Source organism: Coloeus monedula (genome assembly GCF_965178545.1).
Source record: "Coloeus monedula genome assembly, chromosome: 3".
In the NCBI taxonomy this organism is placed as follows: domain Eukaryota; kingdom Metazoa; phylum Chordata; class Aves; order Passeriformes; family Corvidae; genus Coloeus; species Coloeus monedula.
The window spans coordinates 81206115-81221119 of record NC_138783.1 but is presented as its reverse complement, the minus strand read 5'-3'; the positions used below and the strand labels follow the sequence as shown (position 1 = coordinate 81221119).

The 15005-nt window shown below is 38.2% G+C and overlaps 1 protein-coding gene across 3 annotated transcripts in view; it reads left to right on the top strand.

The window, feature by feature from the left end:
- Positions 1–15005, top strand: part of FGF14 (fibroblast growth factor 14) — a gene marked incomplete at both ends in the record, with an annotated part of 377580 nt that overhangs the window by 340624 nt on the left and 21951 nt on the right. The window lies entirely within an intron of this gene.

Below are 15005 nucleotides of genomic sequence, written 5' to 3'. Positions count from 1 at the left end.
ATTTTATTTTCATTCCTAACACTTACTTTTTAATTTGAAAGAAGAAAGTATCTAAGAAATCATCAGATTAAATTTCTAATGGAAGTCTAAGCAATTTAAAAAAAATAACATGAATGTATTAATAAGAAATCATAACCCCTTACAAATGAGGGCTACTTTTGTTTTTATACAGAGTTCACATTTACTAGGAGCATACTTTTTGGTTAAGCCCAATTAGTTACACATTAAATTGAAGTCAGATCTCTTTTCAGATTCTGTGGCCTCAGACTCATTTTGTTTCTTGGAGGTGATGCTGGAAATAGCAAGCTGAGTTATTTTCAAGGGCTACTGGAAATAGTAGAGACAGCCAGGTGAGGAGGTTAAAATAAGGATAAAACAATTGCTTGGTGAAGCATGATACACAAAAGAAAAAGAAATAGGTTTTTGCCTTATCCAGTAGATTGAAGCAGTCTCATGTTGAAGGCTGGCACAGAGAAAATCACTTGGGATCAAGAAGGGAGTTTTTGCAATCTAGGGAGAAGATAAGCATCTTTTTTTTTTCCCTTGTAAGAATATTGAAATGTCTGTTTACAATGCAATATGAAGCAGCTTATAACATTTTTACACCAGAAAACCAATTAGCTTGTGGGAAAACTAATGGAACTGAAAGCCATTCCCAATAAGGATACGCAGCTGAGGACTGACAGGAATTTTTTTAATATGTGCATATATGTCTTTGTAGTGCTACCTAAATAAGTCATGTTCTTCCTACTAGAAAAATACTTGCAGAGCAATGGCTATATATAATTGGTAGCAATTGGAAACAGCCTGGAGTCCCAGAAGCCAGAAATACAAAGGTCTTGAAGAAGAAACTGCTCTCCCATTCTGAAGGAAAAGCCAACTTTTCCTTTAGTTTCTTTCAAAGCCAAAATTTGGCACAGTTACATAGGCCACCATTGACCACCCTTTGCACTGAAGCTTCCCTAAGCCTTTGTTTTCCAAGCATGGTTTTCCTTTGAACTCCTCCTAAATTTTAAATTCACTGCATTTTTCAAAGGGCTTTTGTTGTAGGGGGTTTTTTTTCTGAGGTATCTAACAGTAGACAGCTACTCTATGGTGGTGGTAATCTCATGGGTGTATTTGCTTACTTCATGTGGAGTAACAGTGACATCCAGTGGTTGGCTATTTCAGCCAGATGTATAAATCAGTGTTCCAGGCAGTATTTCCGTGAGGGCACTCCTGCCAGTGTTTCCCTTCTAGGGGTTCCCTTGGGTGGGAGATGACGGGAAAGAGAAGTAAAATTTATAGTGCATGAGATTTACTCTGGGAGTTTCAGCAAGTGTTGTGCTGAAGTGACAGAAAATTATTTATGATTTTAAATTCAAAAAACTTTTTTTTTTTTTTTTTTTTTTTTTTTTTTTTTTTTTTTTTTTTTGGTGCTAATTTCTGTGGTTTAAAATCAGTTCATGCAGCACTGGAAGGTTGCTTCATGACGTTTTGAATTTTACTTTGTATCTGAAGTTCATAGAATCATAGAATGTCTGTACCACATAACTATGCAGATGTGCACATAAAAGAAGACATTTTCCTTTGCTGTCTGCAATTAATAATCTTGTAGTTGAATAGGGGAGAGAGAGAGAAGATAATGAGAAGAATTTTTCATCTCTTTTCTTTGTGGTATGACATATGTTTATTCTAATGACTTGTTAAACTAAAGGGCCTGTTATTATACATAAAATAAGCATCCCAGTAACTGCCTTCATTCTATACTGTGCAACTTGTTGGAAGAATTTTTTGGTTGTCAGAGCTTGAATGAAGCTCTTAAAAATGAAAAGAAACTTTTATTATTGTTCATCTGAATCAGTCACGTTGAAAGGCATCCGAACAAAAATTCTTCAGTGTGTTACTGTGCAATTTTTCTTGTAGGCCTTATAAGTTTCCATTCTAAACAGATGATCTGTCAACTAGAAATGTAAACACAAATAGCTTTTCTTTTATATATATACATATATATATATACATAAATCACTTACTTTCACTCTTGTCTCCCATTCTGTCATAGTCTCTTCATAAGCTCTCAGTAGTAATTATTTCCTTGGTCAGTGAGAAAGAACAGTGGTGGTACCTCTGCACCGCCCTTGCTGAATGATAAAGGATTTTTGGTCCACACAGTAAGAAATCTTTGTTCTGAACTGCAAAAGCATTTGAAATCATGTCTGAGCTTTGAAAAGGTTGAAGTGCTGGTGCATGGCTTCTGACTTATGGCAGGGATCATTCCTGAAATAGTGCTCAAATTGATTAAGATAAGATAGATGGCAATGCCTACAGAGTAATAAAGAAGTGCTTCTTTACAGTCCCCCTTGGTGGTGTGACTGAAGAAGTCAGCACGTTGCAAATCAAAACAGGCAATGTCCCCATAATTTTAAGACAAATACTGGGAAGCCTGTGAATTTTATTACCAGTTAGGTAAATAAGAAACATTGATTTAATTTTGAGAAAGTAGCAGTATGTTTCCATTCTCTCATGTTTGTGTATTTTCCTGTTTCCCTAGGTGCCCGGCTTCCAGTAGTCCTTAATGAAATTTCTTGTTATAGGTTACAAAGGAAAACTTTGAACAAAAAAAGCCCTTGTAGACATTTCAAATCTGGTGATTTGTGACCAATCTCTTCCAGGGTTAAAATGAACAATACTTTTCAGTTAAAGGCTGAGAACTGTAAGATTTACTGCAAAGTCCCTCTAGGCTGGAAATAGTGTTTTCAGCCATGTGTGCAGTGAAACATTTACTGTGGAGGTGTCTGAGGAGACATGTCAGCAGTTGTTTGGGGAAAATCTTGTGTCTGTCCAAGCCTTTGTACATGTGCAAGCTGATCTTCAAAAAAAAAGAGTTTATTTTAGCCCTTCACTGGTGCAGTTGGATGCTTAGTTTAATTTTATAGATATCTTTCAATTCAAAATTTAAGTTAAAAAATTATGTTTGCTGTTCTTGGCTTCAGTTGTCATTGGGATGTAAATCCTTCAGAGCACTCAGGTGAGCTTCTGGGGAGATGCACTTCAGGGCTGATTTGCTGATGTGTGAAAAAGAAGTGGTTGGCTTGCTCCAGTACTTTGGGTGTAGATGGAGACATCTGTCTAATGAAATTTTTTTAACACGAAGTGTATGTTTCTTTTGAACATGAAGTGTCTGTTTCTTTAGAAACTAATTCACAGCATATCATGCACAGGATGTATAGTCTGAAAAAGCACTTAATTACAGTGAAAGTAATACTTTGACTAAAAGGGGTTTTCCACTTGCATTTAATCTACGGCTAGTTAAAAGTTTCTTCTCAAAATGCTATCTTCTGGTTTGGAAACCAGTTACAGCACTCCAATTCTTTTCACTTCTTGCTTAGTAAAAAGTGAAAGCAGTGAAATACAGAAGGCTGTTATGTACCAAAAAAACATCTTGTGAATTGTCCTTAGTTAACAATGACTGTGAAAAGGGTCACTGGATCTCAATATATAGATACAATTCTGACTTAATAAGCAAGAGCTCTTGCTAATCTGTTTCATACCAAAATTCTCCTATCCAAATCTACAGCAGTTTCAATCCAGCATTCCTAGCACAAGTCATAATTTAATAAACATGTTTGGTTGGAAAGGGCATTTTAGAGGGATTTTTAGGTTGCTTCAGTTATTTGTCTGGGTTTTCCTAAATTCTTTGCATGTCTGTAGTATACAGGCTGTTATTCATTTGGTCTGTATCCAAGCTGGCATAACTAAAACACAGTTCCATCTGAAGCTTTTTTTTTGTCTTGTGAAAAACTTCAGTTATCTGTTTCTTCCTTATTTTAACCTTGAGCTTTGATCTTTAGTGACAGTTCAGATTTAAAATCACTTCCTACTGGATCACATCAGTAGGATGATTGAAGGGAATTGGAACCCAAGCTGTTTACTCAGTTGGCTGTCAGAAAGTTTCCCTTCAAGGGAAGCATTTCAGTTAATGTTATGCAAACCACAATGAGAGTGGAGACCAGCCTAAAGCCATGTATACAGGTGTCAGTTAAATTCAGATGTCAAACATGGCTTTTAATTACGGACCTACAACTGCAAATCAGTGGTATTTGAAGCATGCTGGTGATTTCAGCTTCACTTTGGTAACCAGTGATATCTGAAAGTGAAGTGAGAGCCTACAGGTAAAGGTTTATGCACGGGCCCTGTGTGCTTCAAACTGTGAATACGAAAGGTTTGTTTGCTCATCAACTGGAAGTCTAATGAGTAAACAGACTCTTCTCTTCAGAGGAAAAACAGACAGTTCTCTTCACTGTATCTTTAAATGATGGAAATGGCATTCTGGAGAGGGTAAACACCGGGTAAAGATGCCTTAGAGGTCTTCCAGCTCCTCCAGCTCTATCCTCTATATATCCTGCTCTCAACCAGAAGCTCACCCTATGGGCACTTCTTTTTGGAGATTATGTTAATGTTTGAGTGTATACTTTCTTTTTACTAATTTTTTGTATTTCACATCCTGGCTATTCACAGATTTCAGTTTCATCTGTAGAGTCCTCAATTTATCAAGACAAATGTTTCTCAGATTTCTTAGAATATTTTTGAGGCACTTTTGAACAGTGATGAAAAAAAAGGAGGACCATCATGATTTCCAGACAAGGGTGAAAAAATTGTCTAGTTGGCATTGATATGGTGTCATGGAATCTTTCAGATTTAATTGTTTGAATAAAAGAATGACAGTTCAATTCAGTTGGAAATAACGATATTATTCCAGGTAGAAAAAAGTACAACTTTCTTTTCTGGGTTATTGAGTGTTCTGTTTACTCTTCCATTTAGCAAGCATCATAGTAGCACTCCACTCTTTTAGCTTAGTGATACATGCTTTCTATAACAGTATTCTCAATGTTTCAGAGTTTTTACTTTGGAAAACAGAAGAAAAGTTTTCAGCAGAAATGTACAGATGAAAATACGTAATTTCCAATTATAGGCAATTTTCAATTTTTGTATTCAGAGCCAAGAGGCAATTAGGTGTTTTATGTTTTCCAGATTTGTCCCTTTCACTTGACCAAGACAAAAATAGTTTTCTATTTGAATTCTTGGTGCAGTTCGAGGATCACAACAACAACATGACTGAAATATTTAAAAGCTACCATTACTGAAGCAAAACTATGGCTGAAGGCACAAGAGTAAAATCAGCCTGACATGGTACCCTGAACTGCACCTTTGGAAGCAAGGAGACCTAATGGAAGCATTATTGCAAACTGCAAAGTTAGTCAGCAAAAAATTTAAAGCAAAGAGTGTTTAGCTACATAAGTAGAATCATAGAATCATAGCTTGGAAGGGATCTTTGAGATCATCCAGTTCCACCCCCCTGCCATGGGCAGGGATGCCACCCACTAGACCAAAAACAGTACTGAGAAGTAGCTGCAATAGATTTAATTTCTGGTGATAAAGATATTCCTAAGCATGAAATTAATAGTTTTGTTAAAATTTTGGTAGTATTGTTCCCCTGCAGTGCATATTCCATTCATTTCTAAAGCTTAGCACAGCAGAAATTTAGATAATCACTGTAGAACTTAGCCCCAAAGACCCCATTTCTGTACAGCAAACATTTGATAATTATAATCCAGAGCTAAATTTTTGGGGTTTTCTGGGTGCATTCTTTGGAGCCCATGCAAATTGAAGAGCAATACACCTACGTTTAAAAATATAGTATATTCTTTAATACGCAGCTGTACCACAAGAGCTGTTTTTCTGTTTGTGAGAGATGAAGATGTATTGTTGACACAAATTTTTCTCTTTTGTACATACATGCAGTGTACACATATCTGGAGAGAAATAGTCTTTTAAAACTCTCAGTTATTTCCTACTAATTATAGAAAAGTACTTTGGACTATTTGAGTTCCTCATTAGACACAGCTGAATATATTTTTTCATTTCCTTTTCAGAACTTGTTTGAAGAAGGTGCTGATAAGGGTTAGATAAAATGTTAATTGGATTACATTGTATTTGTGAGAGAGATGAAGAGGGAAGACAAAGTTCTTGCTCTGAAAAAAGAGTGGAAGTGACTACATGTCCCAGATTATGATAATGTAATTTAGTTCAAATAATTACAGGGCATTTCACTTACAGAAAAAGTTTTATTGGCTCCTACTCGAGCTCTTTTGCCCTACTGTAATGACAAACAGTGTCTGCTAATTATTTTTCTTCATATTTAACTGAATGCTTCTCTGCTTAAGAGTAACCCTTATTGTCATCAAGCTGGGATTCAGCTGCTTGACTCTCATTTTTGTTACGGGGCCATAGTGGCTTTAGGAGATGCTATAGTGACATCTGGTGAGCTCAGGAGCTGCTGGACAACATTTAGGTTAGTTTAAACTCAACTGTTCTTTAGAAAGTCTCCAAATTCAGATAATTGAAGTCCTCATTCAGGTCTTCTGTTGAGTGTGGGGTTTGTAGCAACACAGGAGTTCTAAGTTTTTTCTGTCTTCTGGATTGTTAGGGGGATTTATTTATTTATTTATTGAATAGAGCTTATCAAACTATTTTAAATAAGTAGCTAACTTTGACTGTGTGGTTCTGAAATGAAAAATAGTGCAAATAAACACCTCTGACCTAGCAAATCATTTGACTGTAGAAAAATCGAATATGCCAAACCTGTAAATGATTTAAATCAGGATAAATGGCTTTATAATTTGATACTGCATTGCTGTAGAGACTATTGTCCCCTGTTTGTCAGTGTGCCTGGACAGCATATGCGAGAGCACCCAAAGCAGGTATGATTTGTCTTGTATGAATGTAAATAGCACTGCTAAGCTGATCTGGGGTCACTGGGGCATTCTCTGCTCCTGGGAATATCTCTTACAAGTAATTAATCCAGCACATGCTCATTAAAGTTCCAGAAGAGGGATGCAGTTTCCAGCTAAACCCATGGTGACATGAGTAGTGAAATTTTTCAGGTAAGGCTGGGACAGTTTTGCACCATGACCAGGAGGACTTTTGTATCTTGGTTGCCTTGACCGCCCTGTGGTCTGAGGAGCCGCTTGAGACACTTTGCTATAGGTTTGGGCTCAAAATCTTTATCCAACCTCATCCCTCCCTGATGAAAAGCTGAGGTGAACAGGAAAATTTTTCAAATATAAGTACTGAATTGAAGTGGGCTTCTTAATTGCTGCTTCAGTGTAGTCCCACCACTCTGCTTCTTATGCTTGCTATGACATTTCCAATACTTTCACATTTATGCATAACATTTAAGAAAAGATTGCTGGTAATGTTAAGTAGTAGGTATGTGGTGATAACTGCCTGCCCAAGAGATTAAAAGGGCAAATGAATACCAACTGAGGAGCACCATGATAAATTTAGGAGTCTATGAGGAGGAAACAATGATAATTAGAAGCTCTCCGAGTATTTGGCTCTGAAAACCACAAGGCAGGAAAGGAAAAGGAGTCACTAGTAGTGAAAGTAATGAAATAAGGCTACTAATGATGATGAGCAATCAGGTGAAATCCTGGTTGCAGGAAGACCGTTGCTGATGAGTGGCAGTTTGAGGAAAAAGCAGCAGTTTTTTATGCTGGTGCCAGCTCAGACGTTACCAGGACCAGCCAGTCCAGCCAGGACTTTCAGGCACTGTCCTTCTTCCCAAGTATGCAGGAGCTGACTTTAAGTACATTGCCTTTTTTCTCTGTGTTTTACTGCAGGAAATGGATGTTTAAGTGCAATATTCTGCCTAAAGTTTCACTGGTAACACTGGTTTCCAAGCTGGGTGGTTGTGAGCCAGAAACAAGGTGCAAATGAAGAGCATGCATTTTTTGATAAAATGCATAAGCACAAAGGTGGGACACAGAGAGCACCATAAGTAAAGGGGGACTGATGAGGAGGAGGGAGTTCCTCTGAACCTGGATATTCATGACATCTCAGTCTCTAGAAAACCACATCTTTTAAAACATACTTAATAAAATTAATTTATAACCATTGTGTTATTGAAGCTTCTATCTAGAATATTAACTCTCTGTCCAGAAAGAATCTCTATCTTTCAATTAAATCACAGTATCTCATGTCTCTCTCAACATGCTTGTCTGTGTTGGTTTCTGAAATACTGAGCATTGTGGGGTGATGATTAATAGGATGTTTTGTTCCAGCAGTATGATTTTTTGCAGAGAGTTCTAGTTGATAGTAAAGCCACTGACCAGAGCACAAACACTGGTGTCAGTTCCTGTTTGGCTGCTGCACATAAGAGGAAGTATTAGTGATGCCATACAATTGTGGAGAAAGCTTTTGTTTACATGGGATAATGGTTTCTTTAGATAGCCTGTGTGCCACAAGCTAGGAAGATGAGGAGAGATCTGTTAGCACAGACCTCTCCCAGTCCATGTGCTGCTGCATGTCCTGCTGGGAGCAGACTGTCTGCTGTCTGGATTCCGTGTCACCTAAAGCAGTGACCAGACTGCTGCCCAGGATTTCTTACTTGCCTTGGACTAGCTCACAGGTTTCCAGTCTTGGTGGACTGAGCCTGTTCTCCACCATCCTAAAATTGCATGCCTGTAATGCACTATTGAGTAACGATCTAAACCGTGAGTAAAAGATCCTACAAAGTAAATTGCGATAACTATTGTATTTAGGCTGTTGGGGTACTTGGTGTGATCCATCTAACTCCTTTATAAGAGAACAGGGATACAGTTTTGCATCTCCTGTAAAATTAATTGCTCTTAGAGTCTTGGAAACACTTCCAAGGCTGCAGTTGCTATGGTGATAGATGTAGTATGGAGATGTAGAGAGATTGCCTGAGCAGTACTAGCCAATCGTCTTTAAACTTCACTTACCACAAGCCATACAACTGTCATTTGTTGGTTTCTTTTTTCTTTCTCTTTCACAAACTGTATTATGCCTGATCCTATAATTGAACCCTTGTGGGCTGTATTCACAGGGCTTGAGTGCAAATCCTATTGTCTGGATCCTACGGTCTCTGTATCTGAACACAACTTGGAGCATGAGCCAGTGATTGTTTAATAAACTTTTTAAATAGTTAAATATAATTTTCTTTATAATTAGTTTATTCTAACATATAGGGATATTTCTGGGTTTTCCTCTGTTGCAGTGTGCACTCAATGAAGCTGAGTAGTAAACACTAGCACCACTTCAAGCCCCAAAATTCCTTGATGCCAATTGTTTTTAAGTGCTCACCCGGTGTTTTTATTTATAGAGGAGTATCTGTGCTAGATACTGATGGATTACTGGCAGTATAGATCACTGTGACAATAAACACAAAATAAGAGAAATTGTACATTCATTTGCATAAGTTATTAAAGGACATGCTGCTTATGGTTATAACACTTAGTCACATATTTACTATTCAGTATTTTTTCCACACCCAATGGCTTTGGGGTTTTTTTCTGAACTTCAGCAATTAGCATGAGATGATTGTCCTATGACATTGCCTCATGTGTTCTTTATGACCAGTATAGGAGAACCATTCTTACTTCAACATCATAGGTTGCGAAGGGTCACTCTGTGAAGGTACATCTGTTTCTCAACAGGCTGCGTAGGACTTCATAGTTAGAGTTATGCAGAAGAGACCCTTTATATCCACTGCTACTGGATATCTGTACTCTAGGGTAGAGTTTTTTCCCGTGTTCTAGGAGGGTATAGTCATAGTAGTTACACCCTAAACAGACCAGGACATAGAATCATAGAATGATTTGGGTTGGAAGAGACTTTAAAGTTTATCCAATTCCAACCCCCTTGCCACAGGCAGGGACATCTTCCACTAGACCAGGTTGTACAGAGCCCTGCCCAAGCTGGCCCTGAACACTTCTAGGGATGAGGCATCCACAATTTCTCTGGGCAACATCTTCTTGTACCTCAGCCCTCTCACAGTAAAGAATCTCTCCCTAATATCTAATCTAAACCCACCCTCTTTCAGTTTAAAGCCATTCCCCCTTGTCCTATCACTAAAGGTTCTTGTAAAAAGTCAATCTCCACATCTCTTATAGTCCCCCTTAGGTACTGGAAGGCCTCTGGAAGGTCTCCCTGCAGCCTTCTCTTCTCCAGGCTGAGCAACCCCAACTCTCTTGGCCTCCTGTCTTCATAGGAGAGATGCTTTAGCTCTCTGATCAGTTTTGTGAACATTCTCTGGACTTGCTCTAAGAGGTCCATGTCCTTCTTATGCTGGGGACCCCAAAGCTGAACACAGTACTCAAGCGGGGACTCATGAGAGTGGAGTGGAGGAGAAGAATCACCTCTCCTGAGTAGGAGTGTTCCTACTCTTACCTGGTGTTTTTTTCTCTCTCTGGCATGAGCAGAGCATTTTTCAGTGACAACTAGTATCAAGTAATTAAATCCTTTCTGAATAGTTCCTATGGATCGTTTTTCTTAAGATGTTCAGGTTATTCCCTGGAAGACTGAAGCTGAGCAAGAGACACTGCATGAAAAACAAGTCAGAATTGGAGCTCCACAGTGGGGAGGCAGAACAGCACTGAAAGGTGCTCCCCGGGGCTGCAGCAGCAAGCCTGCCCTAATGTAGGTCACTGCCTAGAATGAAACTCTTCCTCAGGGCACCTGTGGAAAAAGAGGCAGGAAAATTTGGCCGATGCAGGTGTAGTCTGAGGAAATAATATATTTACAACCACTGTTTTAAACAGCATCATCCAAGGCCAACAGCTGTTTAATATTGAGGTATAAGCAGAATTCTCAGTGAATAAATATTCTGCAATGATTATAGTTAGCACTACATGAATAAATATCCTGCAAAAAATGTAGAGAGCAGTAGTACATAGATGCAAAAAAACCCCATCTGGAGCAAGGACCCAGAGAGAAAGCTGTGGAGTCATAATATGTTTTTAATGTATTTGCTGCCAAAGGCTTCAGACAGCTGGATAATGACTCATCAGAAAGCCTCTTGGAGTAATTCCACAGTCCTGCAAACCCCTAGATTTGGGCTTTTTTTTCCCCCTAAAAAATGTCATCGGCTATTTAGTTTCACACTGGTTGGCCAAGCAGCATGGATTAGCATGGGTAATAGTCAAATAATGAGATGGTTTTATTTTGTCACTGTGCTTGAGAATATAGGACAGCTGGCAAAATGTGTCAGAGTGTGATGCTTTGCTCCAGGAGTTCCACGAAAGTATCGCTTGGCAAACGGCCACACAGGCGCTCAGCTCAGCGTCTCCTCTGAGGGCCGGAGAAATCTGCCCTGCGATGGAAGTTCCAGGGAGAAGATGCTGATCCTTATCAAAGCCAGGATTCTGAATTTGTGAAAGTACTTACTTAAGACCAGCAGTAAGCCTGCTGGGTAGTACAGCAGTTAGTTTGTCACTCTTAGGTTGTGAACAATAATTTTCATTTCATTTATTTACCCTAGTCTGCCAGGAGTTAGATCAAAATGATCTTTAACACAATGAATGAGGCACAGGATTGTTATTCTTGAAAAATTTGCTTTCAGACTGTCCAAACACCCCAGAAAGAGACCAATTTTTTTGTCTTCATAGAGTTAATAGCATGTTATCCACTTACATTTGTTATAGATTAGGCAGGCGAGCTCAGAAATTTGCAGGGCAAAAACCTCACTTTGCTGCTTAAGTACTTTGTCTAAGAGTGGCTCCATTTTTGCAATAGCCCGCTGTTCTTTTATTTCTTTAACTCTAAATTGTATACACCTGCACTCTGATTTGCTTCTGATCTGAGAATTTTCTCCTTATGTGCTTCATGAAAAGATGCTCATTTTCTCCCTCCCACACTTTCAGAATAAAAACTTTGCCACTTTGTCCTGTTTTTTGTGGGTTTTTTTGTTAGCTAAATCTGCTCTCAAGCATTATGAGATGATTGTCTCCAAAAAAGTAGTTTTTCTGCACTGAAAAATTACAATAAAGATTGGCTACAGTCCTAGTCTCTGACTGTAAGTCATTGCAAAGCTTATTTCTCTATGTACTGCTGCACATATGCTGCAAAATCCTTGACAGGCTTCATATCCTAGGCACAAAAATTATCACAGTAAACATTTAGTTTTTTGGCTGTGGAAGGGAGGTCAGGAAGGGTCTTGCACTTTTCCGTCCTGTGGTTTCCATTTCTCTGCCACTGTCTGGAGAAAGTGAGGCAAGTCTGTGTTTTCCCATCCATTTTATTCTTTAGTGTGGATAAAAAACTGTTATTCAATAATAAAGTAATTTTTCTGAACATCTTGGAATCACATTTTCACGTGGGTGGAATCAGATTTTCCAGGGCATGGTTGGAACAGGTGCTTTCAGAGGCTGTGTTTCCCCGTAGCCCAGGCCCAGGTGATGCCCTCACCCAGACCTGGAGAGGTGCAGGAATTGGAAGTGACATTAAGGGATTTCATGAGCACAGGTGGGGAGGTGCTGCAGGCACTTAGATGAAGCAAGAGTGGTACAGAAAAAAAGAGTAAATAAGATAAGGTAAGCCCAGAGTGTTAAGCAGGCTTAGAAAGATTTTATCTGAGTGGGTATTTTGGAAGATGCAAATATGCCTTTGCTTTTACTTCACAGGGTTGTTAATCTCAGGATCTGTCTTTGCTTGTGTTGCAGCAGGCGGATGGGAATAGCAGCATTTACTCAGTTCTGTGAAGTACCTAAAAACATACAACACAAAAACCTGCCTTGGTCTTACTCATTTTTGATTGAAATGCATTAGAATAATACCTATATATTTAGGTGTAAGCTTAAAAGAATTTAAAGGAAAGAGTATTTTAAGCTGATACTAAATTTTGCCAAACAGGACTCTCAAAAATGTATTTAACCTCAGCCATATGTTGTTTTAAAAGTGGTAAATAATTAGAAGTGGAACAGTAGGTTACTTCTATTTCTTATGGTAATATAAAGGGTATTAACAATATGATGAATAGGAGTATCAAGGCTGACACACTGCAGAAGTTCATCACAAATTTTAAAAAATTGTAATGTACAGATAATTATTTATTATTATTTTCACAAATGAAATATTTTTTAAAGCGATAATTTCTTTCTAAGGCTATAAAATTAGGCACAAAAAGAATGTGAAAAAAAGTGGTGGCATGTCTTTTTTTTTGGCTGAGAATTTTACTTCTGGTTTTCTTCAGAAGCAGACTGAAGGCATGTCAACAGATAGAGTGTAGGGATTGCTGTTAAAATACATAATTTTAAATTACATGAATAAGTACTATTCTTTGGCATTGACTTCACTGAGCATTCTTAATATTTTATTAATGTTGGATCTCTGTGATTTTTAGATCCCTCATGATCTTTCTAGCTTTTCTCTTTTTTTCTGGTAAGTCAGTTAAGAGGGGATACTTATTTTGGAGGAAATTTCACATGTTTTAAAGTGAACACTTGGAATTTGAAGTGTTTGGGTTTATGGTACAGTAATTATCATCTGATAAAAGCTGACTTAAATATGACCTGAGTTAGAAATGCCTTAGAAAGTTGTTATTGCATAACCAGTTTGTTGTTGTTACAGCACTGTACTGTTCCCCACAAGTAATTGGAAAACATTGGTTTAAAAATTATGAGATCTGAAAAGAGCAAGTATCAAGTGTAATTTAATGTTTTTCTTTCCTTCCTTGTCACCAATGCAGAAAATAAACTAATAGCAGAAAAAAAGCATTAGCATCATCCTCTCATGTCTGACTCTGCTTCAAGTACTGGTTGGACCTTCTGAAGCCTCTTTTAACCTGTTATGCTGGAAGTCTGCTGCTACAGCCGAAAAAGCTCTAGCAAAGCTCCAGGCAGGCCATGACAAGTCCAAATAGAGCCTGACATGTCATGAATACTGTCCACCAGCCCAACACCCAGCTGGTGGCCTGATGGAAGCAATGTGGAATGCAAGCACCCTTACCTGCCTCCACTTCTGGAGTCACAGCAGGCTCTCCTTCACCTCCAGAGAAGAAGGGGGAAACTCATTATTTCACTCTTACTCTTGTGGCTGTTATAAGCATCCCAGTTTGACTTCATCCTTCTTATTCTTGCTCCACACAGCCCCTTCTGTTGCAGGGCTTTTCTGAACGAGTAGCTCTTAGTACATTACAGTAAAATGATTCAGCTCACCTTTTCAGAGGTCATCACTTCTCTGTGTACTCAGGTCTCATCTGCTTATCAGTAGAAATCCCACAAGGTGCTGCAGCTTTTCTTTGCAGCTATAAAGGAACACCTGAAACCTGTTCTTAATTAATAAGGACATCAAAAGGGAAAATATAAAAGAAGAAAATATAAAATAACTTAATGATGCCTTTAAATGCTGGGCTGTGTCCATCTAGAGGCAGAGATCCTTGTGGTTTTGGATGCTCACATTGGAAGAAGGGGCCCAAGTGACCCAGTAACAGCATGGTGCTTGTAGCTTGTTCAGTGAAGCCTGGGCTTACCTTTGACAATTAAGTGCCATGTTCTGATATACAAGTAATAGCATCTCCTTCTCCTGCTAATACATCAGCTCTGACTGACTTTTTATGTCAATGATGTATTTAAGCACTGAGGCATTAAAAATCCAAACAGAGCGTTGCTCAGGGCATCTAAAACACTTAATGCTACAATAGGAAATAGTTTTGTGAGTTCTGTGGGTTAGTTACTGCCTGTTCCACTTCAGGAGTTTCATTTATCTTTCAAAAAGTTTTTGTAAATCAGTTGAATGAACTGGAACTTAAAAGAAATTATTTCTTAATTTACTGCCTAGCATCCTTAGTTTTGATCTCGTACAATATCTCATCTATTTAGATTTGTATTCTAATAAGCTGCGTCCCAGTTCAAATACCTCTCAGTGGGTTTGTAAGGAAGTACACAAGAAGCAAGGCACATACACATCACTGGAGGAAGAACCTCATTTAATTCAGGTTCCAGATGAGCTCAGAAAGACAGTTCAGTTATGCCTAGACTGGCATCTGCAGTAGTTAAAGAGAGAGGCAGTGGAAGGGAATATTTTAGCAAGAATTGTATTTGAGGAAGTATATAATTTTTAGAATGGAAAAAGGGATTATTAGTTTGCCAAAACAGATGTTTAAATATATTGACTTATGGAATAAAATGATAATGCTTTCTCGGTTTCAAATGTGAGATTTTTTTTTG